Genomic DNA, 13,196 nt, shown 5'->3' with positions numbered 1-13,196 from the left:
TCAATATTAGAAGAGCAACAAACCACCCAAAAAGAGGACTGAATACCAGACAAATGGCCGGCCTGCCTGTACTCCCCCTCCATGGCAAGGGGCACCCACTCTGAGCACCTGGCTCCTCAGCCATCATCTCTCTTGGGTTAAGATCCACGTCTCTCTCCCTCCTGACCAGGTTTTTTCCAGGCTGCACAATTCTTTGTCCGTGCTGCTACATTCCCAGCCAGGCAGATTGCCTAGACAGGCCGCTGCCTGTGCTTTGCTCTCGCCTCAAAGGCTATAAACAGTGTAAGTGCCCCAAGTTATAATTTACCACATGGCTCTTTATAAACCAGCATGTTTATTCCTAAGGGGAAAGCATCACAGAAAAAATATTCTAAAATCAATAGAAGTTCCTATATGCTTGCTAAAAACTTACCAGAGATCACACATTAGTCTTATGGAGACTTAGTTGGCTGAAGTTCTTCCAACTCCTCCCAGGAAGGATTGAGCCTCTCCCCCGCCCCCTGCCCCGGGACGGAAGTTTCCGTCTGTTTGCTCAATTAGAAAGAAGGGGTCAGTTTAAACACAAGCTATTAAGCCAAAAGTCCTGTCTTTGGGCTCTGAAGAATCCAGTTTGAACCAGTATATATGTGAGTCTCTCCAGATGGTGGTACCTTTCTGGAGATGTTACAACCTGAGTGAATTTGCCTATTTACCCCATACACTGTTTTTAGTTCCTGGAGGGCTGTGGTCACCCTCCCTTATGGAATTACATACAGTCCCTGGGCCACAATGACACACAAATTTAATACAATAAGATAGTCCAAAGATATTGCAGGAAATTGTCGTATCTGCCACAACATATACAGCCTCTCAGGTTATTTGGGACAGACACTTCCTATACAGCAAACAGGAAAACATCAAAAAAGAGATCTCCAACCTGGAGACTCTCATAAATAACCAACCTTCCATACAAACGGACTTTACTAAAATAAGACAGGAGATCTACATTACACACTTCACCTCTCTACAAAGGAAAAAGGACTGTAAGCTGTCTAAAATCCTACCTGCCACATGGGGCCACAACAGTAGTACCCCTAACTCAACTAGCAATATCGTCAATCTATCCAGCTACACACACAGCCCGGGAGAAGAATCTGTCCTATCTTGGGGACTCTCTTTCTGCCCCGCCACCCCCACAAACATGATACAGTTCTGCGGTGATCTGTAAGCCTACTTTCGCCGTCTCCAACTCAAAGAATACTTTCAAGATAACACTGAAAAGCACACTGATACACAGATGCCCTCCCACCAACAGCACAAGAAGAAGAACTCCATGTGGACTCCTCCTAAGGGTCGAAATGACAGTCTGGACCTATACATAGGATGCTTCCACCAATGTGCACAGGCAGAATTTGTGGAAAAACAACATCGCTTGCCTCATAACCTAAGTCGTGCAGAACGCGATGCCATCCACAGCCTCAGAAACAACCCTGACATTATAATCAAAGAGGCTAATAAAGGAGGTGCTGTTGTCATCATGAACAGGTCTGACTACCAAAAGGAGGCTGCCAGACAACTCTCAAATACCAAATTCTACAGGCCACTTTCCTCAGATCCCACTGAGGGATACACTAAGAAACTGCACCATCTACTCAGGATACTTCCTACACTAACACAGGAACAAATCAACATACCCTTAGAGCCCCGTCCGGGGTTATTCTATCTACTACCCAAGATCCACAAACCCAGAAATCCTGGATGCCCCATCATCTCGGGCATTGGCACTCTCACTGAAGGACTGTCCAGATATTTGGACTCCCTACTCAGACCCTACACCACCAGCACTCCCAGCTATCTCCGTGACACCACTGATTTCCTGAGAAAACTAAAATGCATTGGTGATCTTCCAGAAAACACCATCCTAGTCACCATGGATGTAGAGGCTCTCTACACAAACATCCCCCACACAGATGGAATACAGGCTGTCAGGAACAGTATCCCTGATGATGCCACAGCACAACTGGTTGCTGAGCTCTGTGACTTTATCCTCACTCACAATTATTTCAAATTTGGTGACAATACATACCTCCAGACCAGTGGCACCGCTATGGGCACCAGCATGGCCCTACAATATGCCAACATTTTTATGGCTGACCTGGTACAACGCTTCCTCAGCTCTCGTCCACTCACGCCCCTTCTCTACCTATGCTATATTGATGACATCTTCATCATCTGGACCCATTGGAAGAAAACCGTGGAAGAATTCCACCATGATTTCAATAGCTTCCACCCAACCATCAACCTCAGCCTGGACCAATCTACCTGGGAGGTCCACTTCCTAGACACCACGGTGCAAATAAATGACGGTCACGTTAACACCACCCTATACCAAAAACCCACTGACCTCTATGCCTACCTTCATGCCTCCAGCTTCCACCCCAGACACACCACATGATCCATTGTCTACAGCCAAGAGCTGAGGTACAACTGCATTGGCTCCAACCCCTCAAACAGAGACCAACACCTACAAGATCTTCACCAGGAATTCTCAAAACTATGATACCACGAGGAAATAAGGAAACAGATCAACAGAGCCAGACGTGTACCCAGAAGCCTCCTGCTGCAAGACAAGCCTAAGAAAGAAACCAACAGAACTCCACTGGCCATCACATACAGTCCTCAGCTAAAACCTCTCCAATGCATCATCAGTGATCTATAACCCATCCTGGACAACAATCCCTCACTTTCACAGGCCTTGGGAGGGAGGCCAATCCTCGCCCACAGACAACCTGCCAACCTGAAGCATATTCTCACCAGCAATTATACACCACACCATAGTAACTCTAACTCAGGAACCAATCCATGCAACAAACCTTGATGCCAACTCTATCCACATATCTACACCAGCAACACCATCACAGGACCTAACCAGATCAGCCACACCATCACCGGTTCAGTAACCTGCACGTCCACCAACATAATCTACACCATCATGTGCCAGCAATGCCCCTCTGCTATGTACATCGGCCAAACTGGACAGTCCCTACGTAAAAAGATAAATGGACACAAATCAGATATTAGGAATGGCAATACACAAAAACCTGTAGGAGAACACTTCAACCTCCCTGGACACACAATAGCAGATTTAAAGGTAGCCATCCTGCAGCAAAAAACTTCAGGACCAGACTTCAAAGAGAAACTGCTGAGCTTCAGTTCATATGCAAATTTGACAACATCAGCTCAGGATTAAACAAAGACTGTGAATGGGTAGCCAACTACAAAAGCAGTTTCTCCTTCCTTGGTGGTCACACCTCAACTGCTAGAAGAGGGCCTCATCCTCCCTGATTGAACTAACCTCCTTATCCCTAGCCTGATTCTTGCCTGCAGATTTATACCTGCCTCTGGAAATTTCCCCTACATGCATCTGACGAAGTGGGTAGTCACCCACGAAAGCTTATGCTCCAATACGTCTGTTAGTCTATAAGGTGCCACAGGACTCTTTGCCACTTTTACAGATCCAGACTAACATGGCTACCCCTCTGATACTTCCTACTGTTAGACATCTGAGAGAAAATTTCAAAGCAGGAGGCAACAAATTTGACTACACCTGTTATGCTTGCAAAAGCACATTTTTGTGTGGGCAATGTTTCACTTGTGTACACTAATCAAGTATATTGCCATCTGGCTGATTAAGTACTTCGATTTTCGTGCTAAATGGGGTGTTGGCATCCATACCCTGTTTCACTTTGTTCTAAGCACTGTGTGTTTTATGTATTCATGAAACCTACTTGCATATACTTGTTAAACATTATATATCCCCAACCAGCTTTCAATAAAAGCCTATAATGTTATATTTAGGGTTTAAAGGAGACTATAAAGAAACATTACATAAACTGTTTTGTGTGGATTTTAAATCTTAGACTGCCTGAGGGCCAAATTCTGCATTCCTAATCATACATACAATTCCCATTGACTTCCATGGGTATTATGTATGTATATTAGAGGGCCAAAATTGGTCCATAAGACCATAGCCCCTTTTTCCTAGGAGGAGCTCACTTTTCCTCTAAAGATTAGCAAAGTGTTTCAGAAAAAGAGGGACATCAGAACCTGGTATTTCCAATTAAAATTTTTTTAAGAAACATTTTGAGGCCAGCCGTATGCATTATAAAGGCACCATAAAATACACACACACATTTCCCCTACTTTTCACTTAAACTTTAACAAAATGCCTACAGAAAAACTTCCAACTTAAGTGCTCTGAGACAGTATGAGGCCATGGCTCCCAGTGGAGAGCTGTGTACAATATATACAGTTTTTGCAGTAGTCCTCTCTCTCTTTCTTTACTGGTTCAAGCTGGTAATGTTGAATTTTCAGAGCTTGTAAATCGTCATTCATGATTCATAACCTTACATCTTTAATAATGTTGTGTTGCAAAGTTTACACGTCAAATCAACAGCTCCTAGAATATTTGTAATTTAAAATTCATGCAGCTTCCTATAGAAAAAATCCTTTTTATGACCACTTCAATTAATTTTTTTTCACATTACTGATAGCTCTGTAACATAAAAAGAAAAGAAATACTTGTGGCACCTTAGAGACTAACAAATTTATTTGAGCATAAGCTTTCGTGAGCTACAGCTCACTTCATCGGATGCAACAGACTCCAACGAGAGACTGCTGTTTAGAGAGTTCAGCAGTCTCTCGTTGGAGTCTGTTGCATCCGCTGAAGTGAGCTGTAGCTCACGAAAGCTTATGCTCAAATAAATTTGTTAGTCTCTAAGGTGCCACAAATACTCCTTTTCTTTTTGTGAATACAGACTAACACGGCTGCTACTCTGAACTCTGTAACATAGTAATCTATGAATATACCACAGGTATTGCTAAGCAGCAGTGATATTATAAACCTAACTTCAGAAAACTCCTTAAAATCCACTTGTTTCATAGTGTTTACACTGACCCCCTACCCTTCTTTTAAAAAAAAATCAAAAAATCTTTTTCTAGTATTCAAGATCATGTCCTCAGAATGTAAGCCTCTTGGTGCAGGAACCAGTTGTTTGCTTACCACTGCCTTCTGATATACTGCTGTACATATCACCATTAACTATAAGCATATCTATAAAAGAACCTTACAAAAAATAATAATTACTCTGTTACAAAATGACTCCAGAAAATCCTTGCTGTAACAGGGTGGCTTGCCCCTTTAAGGGCTATAGGTTTGGGGTCAGCCACCCCTAGTTACTAAGTAGATACACCTGAGTAGGTATCAGGTGATTCCTGGAAATGGGCTCAGGAAGTTGTGCAGAGAGTGAGAACAACTCCTGAGGGGAAGACCCTGAGCTGAGAAGAGTTGCCCCAGCTAGGAAGGACTGGTAGTAGCCTGCTAAAGCAGGAAAGCCCTGAGACACTGTGGGAGTTTGGGGTTGTGTCCAACGTAGGCTGGAGGAAAGAGTTTTGCATTTCGTTTTGAACTTTAACGTAATGAATCAGACCTGGGGAGGGTCTATTCGTATGGGACTTGTCAAAGTCTCTTTTTTCAGTTTAAGGAGCCATGAGGGGAAATTGAGGCAAGGGGCTGCTTGCAAGACTGCCCTGAGGCCACCTGGAGTAGTCCAGGAGGAGGTCATTTGTTGACACTCCTCTTCGAAACAGCAACCATAATGCTGTCTGGCCATTCTGTGATTTGGAAAATATGTGGTGTTAATTTAGATGTATAATGAAATTAACCCTCCCTCCACTTATTATAGCCACTGATATGAATACAGTGAATTTTACATGTTGGCTCCTAAGCTACCAAACCCTACAGATGCTTTAATACAAGTGTTATCTATTACAATTATTATTTTTCTTAATGACACTGGTCCTATCTGATTTTAGCAAGATCAATAGTTTCTTGCTATAGACTAGATTCTGCCTGACCCTTATTTGGGCGCATACTAGAACAGGGAGTGGGAAAGTAAAGAGCTGCAAAGTTGTACCCCCGTGCCTATTGCTCCCCCGCCCCAAGAGGCCATTTTGGAAACTGGAGATTGCCAGAACACAGTAGCAATCCAATCAGGTGCTATTCCCCTGAAAAAAAAACCCATATAAGGAGGGTGATATAGAGCTAGTAAGCCAGTTCTATGCCACCTAGGGATCCTATTGCCCAAGAGAAATCTCCAGCTTTACACTGACATGCTCCTTTGAAATCAGGGCATCACCAGCCTAAATCTGGTGTAATGAAGTGAAGAATCAGGGCCAAATGGTTTAAACATTGAATTCAGAACCAGGTTGTTGAAGCCTGTCTATACCATGTAACTGGCTCAGTTCTATAAAACATTAAAATATTGAGAGGTCATGATGAAAAGTTAAGTGTTATGTTTTATACAGTTGTTTCCATAAATATATATTGATAATGGGCTGGACATGGGGAAGCTGCTGATCAACCTTATTATTGCTATGTAACAGCATTGCTCTTTCAATTATATTAACTTGGACTAAATGTCCAGTGTTGAAAAACTCCAACATTTTAAATGTTTTATTGGAACTATAGAGAAATCATGTAACTTGGAACCTGACTTAGTCATCTATGAAAGTTTATAGACACATACTGAAAAGTAACAAGATCAAAGGAAAAATGAATTGTTTAAATGGATATTTTTCAGCTGTTCACTTAGGAAAACATAAGCTTTAGGACATGTCACATATTGTATACTTACGGGGGAAAGAGTGTAATGTAAATATTTGTAAAAGAAATTACTGAGCTCTGACCTCAGAAACAGACTTTTAGATCTTGTCTTTTGGATAACCAGGTTCCTGAAGGAAAAGTACCCAATAATTTTGACTCTGAGTGAATTTATGTAGGTTACAATAAAACAACAGATAGGCAAAGAAAACAAGTGTGAGAGCTAGGAAGGTAGCAACTGATTGATGAGAGTAATTTAGAGAAATAAGTGAAGAAAAATTAGGTGTGAAATTTTGGGAAACCTCAAAAGGGCTTAAGGAACATAGTGTTTATGCTATTGGTATAAAACTGAAAACTGATGAAAGAACTAGGAGCATCTAAGAAACCATGTCAGATACTAAGGCACAAATTGCATCAAAACAACTTGGCAAAGCTTTGGACTGGTTGGAACAAAGTTCTGTAGTCTGAGGAATTAACATGCTTCACTTACATGGAAAGGTAAACATGGGGAAAGGAATTAGAAGATTTAAAAGAAGACAGACTGGTGCCTACTACGGTATTAAGCCTTGTGAATGAAATTGCAGTATATACAAATATATTTCTTCTAAATTATGCCCTTTATTGTGGAAGAAGTTTGGAGGACCATATTTCCAACATGAAAATGACCTAAAGCACCCAGAAACCTTCTTGTGTACAAACCTTCTTACATTCAGAAGATAAATCATTCAATGGGGTTATTCTGGTATAAATGGAAGCAAAATTCGGTTCAAGATGTTTATTGCATTAGCCATCAGACATGGGATCAGAATTCAATTAAAGTGATTTTGAAGGAACTGAAGAAAGTAATAGTTAAGAGAATCTAAATCAACAACATGTAAGCAGGGTCTGAATGAGCTCTCCCCTGATGTCTAGTGATGAGCTGGGGAAGAGAACTTCAGGAGGTGACCTTGTTTGCATGGATACACCTACCCTGCCTAGGGGCTCAGCATGATGGGACTGCTTTGCCCAAATGATCACTTTTGGCTGATGATGGATCACAAGCCACTTTGTTATTGGGTGCAGTGGTAGGGTTGTTATCCTTGTGTGAATCAAGGACAGCAAAATTGTGCTTGGTGTGCCCTGATTGAGGGGCTCACCTTCAGCTGAACTGCTGCTTGCTGAGCATGGGGCAGGGGTGCCAAAGCCTAGTAGGGATGAAAGGGGGGTGACAGGTACTTTTCTAGCTGGTGGTGTGGGTGCTGCCTAAAGGTCCTACCAATAGAACTGCAATCACTGATAACTAGGTCTAAGCATTAGACCTGCTTTGGGACAGCGTCTTTGATGCAAGGGACTGCCCAATCTGCACTAGCAGTGAGCCTCCCTCACGAACAGCCAAAATCACTGAGAGCTGTATTAAGTGGTACCTCAAGACATCCCAGAAGGTGCAGAGCAGTGAGTGGAGCAGCTGTGGGAGCAGCGAGCAGGGTCACCAGCAGAGTGGTGGGCAGGCAGCTGGTGCAGCGGTGGGCAGCTGATGCAAGAGCGAGCACCCGGATGGCGGAGCAAGGTGGGAGGTGAACTCATGCAGATGCACCTCTGAACTCTGGGTCTTCACTGATCAAGCACAACGACTGTGAGTGGGATGCAGTGGAGGGAGAAGGGAGGGGCATGTTACAGGAACTTTTTGTTGTTGGATTTAAGAACCTGAGGCAAAAGGACACTGCCCAGCCTACTCTGGGATAGGTGTTTTGCTCATAATTTTATGCTTACAAATCCTGCTTGCAGCATTTTCCGAAGTTAATGTCAGGTTACTTTCCCACTTTTTTATTAAAAGTTTCTTTTCTACACTCAGACTTTGTGCTTGTGAGAGGGGAGTATTGCCTCTTAGCGGCACCCAGGGCGTGAGAGGTAATTTTCCCAGATTACTGGGTGGTGGCTTGAGCCAGTTCTGTGTTGTATCTAGGAATAACCCCTAGATATTGAACCCAGCCTTTGTCATGGCGGATTCCAACTGGCAGAAGGGTTACAAATGGAACAATTGAAGCAGTAAATAGTAAACATCTGAAAGAAGCTCTTATCTGTTTACTATACAAACAGCATTCCAAACGGATTTCATTGTGCAATAATAGCAGATGGTAGAGACAAAGTCTTCACTGAAGTGATTGGAAATAAATCCTGATATCCTTATCTTCTATTTTTCAGTATGCATTTTTAAACCTCTGTTGATGTGCGAAGATTGATGCCAAATTACATTATTTCTTTGTGAGTCTAACTAATGTGTTTTTAAATGATAATCTTATCTCTATGTAGCACCTTTCATACCAAAGGATCCCAACTCATTTTACATGATGCAACTTTACTTGCCCCTCCTCCCCACCCTTTGTGAGTATACACTGTGATACAGTCTTTAGTTACATGATCATATACTATTTTTCCAAAGGGCCCATACCTCATCAGTGCACAGGAGGGAGGGTGCTCACTTAGTGAGCAGCTATTCAATATTTTGTTTTATCATCCTTGTCCAATGTATGGCCCTAGGCCTTTTTTACTGTACACTATTCAAACCCTGCTGTGAATACAGAATTCTTTTCTCATGGGTTGTCTATGGAGCTCCTTAAACATTAGTATCTGAGTGCTTCTCAACCATTAATTAAATTTAACTTTGTAACACCCCTGTGCAGTGAGTGTGTGGTATTATCCCTATTTTACAGATAAGGCTGTGAAACAGCGGCCAGATTTTCAAAGGTCTTTAGGCACTTAAAAATGCAGAAAGGAACCTAGTGGAATTGTCAAAAGCTCTTTGTTTTAAGTGGGAGTTAGGCACCTATGGGCTTTTGAAAAATCTCACAAGAAGCCTATCTGCATCCTTAGATGCTTAAATACCTGAAAAATCTGATTTAGAAAAAATAAGGTGAAAAGTATCCACTAATTTTGGTTGCCCAATGAGTTGCCTAGGACCTGACTTTTTAGAATATTTTAATATCGCACTGTATACGTTCAAATGCAGCTCCTTCTGACTTTGGCTGCAGTCATGAATACCCAGCATTACTGTAAGTTAGACCCTGTGGACTAAAACTGGGCACCCAGAAAATGAGAAACACACAATTAGTGACCACCTGTGAAGTGACGACGTGTATCACATAGAAACTGTATGGCACAGGCAGGGACAGAATCCCATTTTTCAGGAGAGCATTCAACTATGAGACTATCCTTTCTCTTTCTCAAATGCCGGGCCTTATTTACTACATGCTGTGATGGGGTTTGACTCACCGCTGTGGCACCTCCTGCTCACTGTCCTGGGAATTAGTTTAGTTCACCAGTGTGCCCTCATCTGGTGACATCTCGCCGCCGTCACATCTGCTCCAGGAAGCATGTTGTCCCAAAGAACACAGAACCCTCTTCAGGACACAGCCCTCTGGCTGTGTCACACTCAGTTCTCCCCACTTCCGGGAGAAAAAACGGTTCCTTACCTCTCGTAACGGTTGTTCTTCGAGATGTCCATTCAAATAGGTGTGTGCACGCACCACATGCACGATCGCCAGAAAGCTGTTCCCCTAGTGGTACCCATCGGGTTGGCTGTGGAGACCCTTAGAGTGGCACCTCTGTGACAGAGTATATATGTCCCTGCCAACCTGCCGCCTGCTCAGTTCCCTCTTGCCAGAAGACTCCGACAGTGGGGAGGCAGGCAGGATTTGGAATGGACATGAGCAACACATCTCGAAGAACAACAGTTACGAGAGGTAAGTAATTGTTTTTTCTTCTTCGAGTGATTGCTCATGTGCATTCCAATAGGTGACTTCTAAGCAGTTACCCTGGGGGAGGGGTCGGAGTTAACCTAATTGCCGAGTGCAGGACTGCCCTACCAAACCCAGCATCATCCCTCGCCTGCTGGGTAATGGCATAGTGGAAAGTGAAGGTGTGGACTGAAGATCAGGTTGCCACCTTGCAGATGTCCTGGATAGGGACCTGCGCCAGGAAAGCTGCAGACGCCGCCTGTGCTCTGGTAGAGTGTGCCGTAATCGGCGTGGCCAGGTCATAGCAAGCAACTTTAGCCAGGTCATGCAGGATGTGATCCATGATGAGATGCGCTGTGATGAGATCGGGAGCCCCCTCATTCTTTCTGCAATAGGAATAAAGAGCTGTGGTGACTTACGAGCTTGTGTGTTCAATGTAAAATGCTAAGGCACGTCTAACATCCAAGGAATGGAACATGCCGTCCCTGTTAGTGGCATGGGGTTTAGGGAAAAACCCAGGTAAAAAATATGTCCTGGTTCACATGAAACTGGGAAACAACCTTAGGCAGGAACACAGGATGGGGGTGTAGCTGCACCTTGTCTTTATAAAATACCATGTAAGGTGGTTCGGAGGTCAGTGCCCTGAGTTCGGATACCCTTCTATGCAGATACCTTAATTAGGTATCTGCATAGATCCAAAGGTGCCACTATCCACTGCCCACAATTGATGACATCTTGCCAGAATTTTCCAAAGCCAGAATCTTTGTGGTCTGTGATGTGAGGAATGGATTTGGTACATAGGCCTGGATAAAGAGTCCAACATGCTGATAACCTTTGCAACACCATTTGGCCACTACAGATGGCTGTACATGCTGATGGGCATAAGCCCAAAACCAGAGGTGTTCCAGAGAAGACTCACTGAAGTGCTGGAAGAACTGCCTGTAGGTGAAAAGAGTAATGATACAGCAGGTGAACAAGACCATAGCAGAAAATTACAAGCTTTTCTACAGCGATGCAAGTCAAGAACATAAAACTGAACTTAAAAAAAAAAAAAGCAACTGAAACAGCATGAGATGACAGGCATTGGACATCTGCTCACAGCAGAGAGACTGAAAGCTGATCCCAACAATATCAAAGCCGTCAGAGACATGCCAGCTCCAGTGCATGGGGGTTCAGCCTTTATAGGAATGATAAATTTTCTAACCAAGTTCTCTCCACACCTGGCTGCACCAGTGGAAGCCATTCATTAGCTCACATGGCAGGATGTTGAGTGGGACTGGACAGGTCCCCAACAGCAAGCATTTGACATGCTGAAACAAATGATAACAGATGCCCCTTTCCTGAAGTAGTACCAATTAGCAGAGTCACTGAGAAGCCAGTGTGATGTGTTGGAGAAAGGATTGGATGTAGCTCTTTTACAGGAACAGACGGTTGCTTGTGTCATCAGAGCCCTGTCAGAGACTGAACAGAGGTATACCCAAATAGAAAAAGAGCTTCTGGCTTTGGTATTCGGGGTGGAACAATTCCATCAGTACACCTGTGTCCACCCAGTAATAGTGCAGTCAGACCACAAACCTCTAGAGGCAATCATGACAAAGTGCCATCTTAATGCTCCAAAGAGATTGCAGCGCATGTTGATGAGCCAGTGATACCAGGTCAAGATCAGATATTGCTTAGGACAATTAATAGTGTTTGTTGACACCCTGAGCAAGGCATACATACTTTAGCATCAGCGATTTGGGGAATGAGGATTGGGACATAGTGCAGAATGTTAATGGATTCAATCTCCCAGTTTTAACAGCAAAGCTGTTGGAAATCAGAGACTATGGTTCCCATACAAGCCATCAAGAAAAGACATAGTGAAGGCCCTAGACAATGCTTTAAGAAAAAGTGCCTAGAGTGAGGTCAGAGACCTGGCACAAGACTGCTAGACTATTATTGGACTGCACTCTGACTTACCCCAAAAGGAGTCAGACAAAACATGACCTGGCCAGAGAGCTGGGTCACAAGACAAAAGGGGATGACCAGCAAAGCTGAACAGCCAGTCGGGGGGCTATGGAAAGAAAAAACTCTACAATGCTCACCCAGTCACGAGGGCGCACCCAGGCTGGTGAGTCATTTTGCCACAAGTGGTGGGGAACATGGGCACCTTTCCAGACCCAAGGAAGGGTCGGATGCTAGGGAAAAAAATCAACTTTACACCCTTGACAGGAGTCGAGTTAGAGTCTAGAAGCCAGACCGGTCTGCATCAACTACTAAGAGGACTGACAGAGGAACAGTTGTTACAACGGATAGTACAGTAGCAGTGACTGATGCAATTAGTCATCATCCAGCTGCAGAGACTGATGCAGGAGATACAGGTAATTCAGTAATCCTTGGAGATGAGGGGGGACTTCATGGTTGTTGCTCTGAATGTCTCCCACCAGTTATTTTCTTATGGACAATTGGGTCACCTCCATGGCAGCAATACTGGTATAGACTCTATGTACAGACAGGTGTGGACAGTGGAAACATGGGCATGTAAGCAAGGCCCTGCTAAGATGGTTGTCCCCATGCAAGTTAATAGGACAGAAGCAGTCAGTTTAGTTGACTCTGGGTGCAACCAGACTTTGGTCAGGGACCAGCTGATCAGTGTAAAAGGAGTCCCCAGAGAAACCATTTTCCCACAATGTGTCCACAGGGCCATGAAATCCTATTCTAGCCAGCAAATAGAGCCGACTGTAGGGAAGCATGTTGTGACTCTTGTGGCAGGACTGACCCTAAAACTATCTTATTTGGTCATCCTGGGCTGGGATTGGGAATCCCTGAGAGAAGTGTTGAAGGAGTTAAATGACCATTTGTCA

The sequence above is a fragment of the Lepidochelys kempii genome, chromosome 1 (genome assembly GCF_965140265.1).
Source record: "Lepidochelys kempii isolate rLepKem1 chromosome 1, rLepKem1.hap2, whole genome shotgun sequence".
NCBI classification, from domain to species: domain Eukaryota; kingdom Metazoa; phylum Chordata; order Testudines; family Cheloniidae; genus Lepidochelys; species Lepidochelys kempii.
This window is presented reverse-complemented; position numbering follows the sequence as displayed.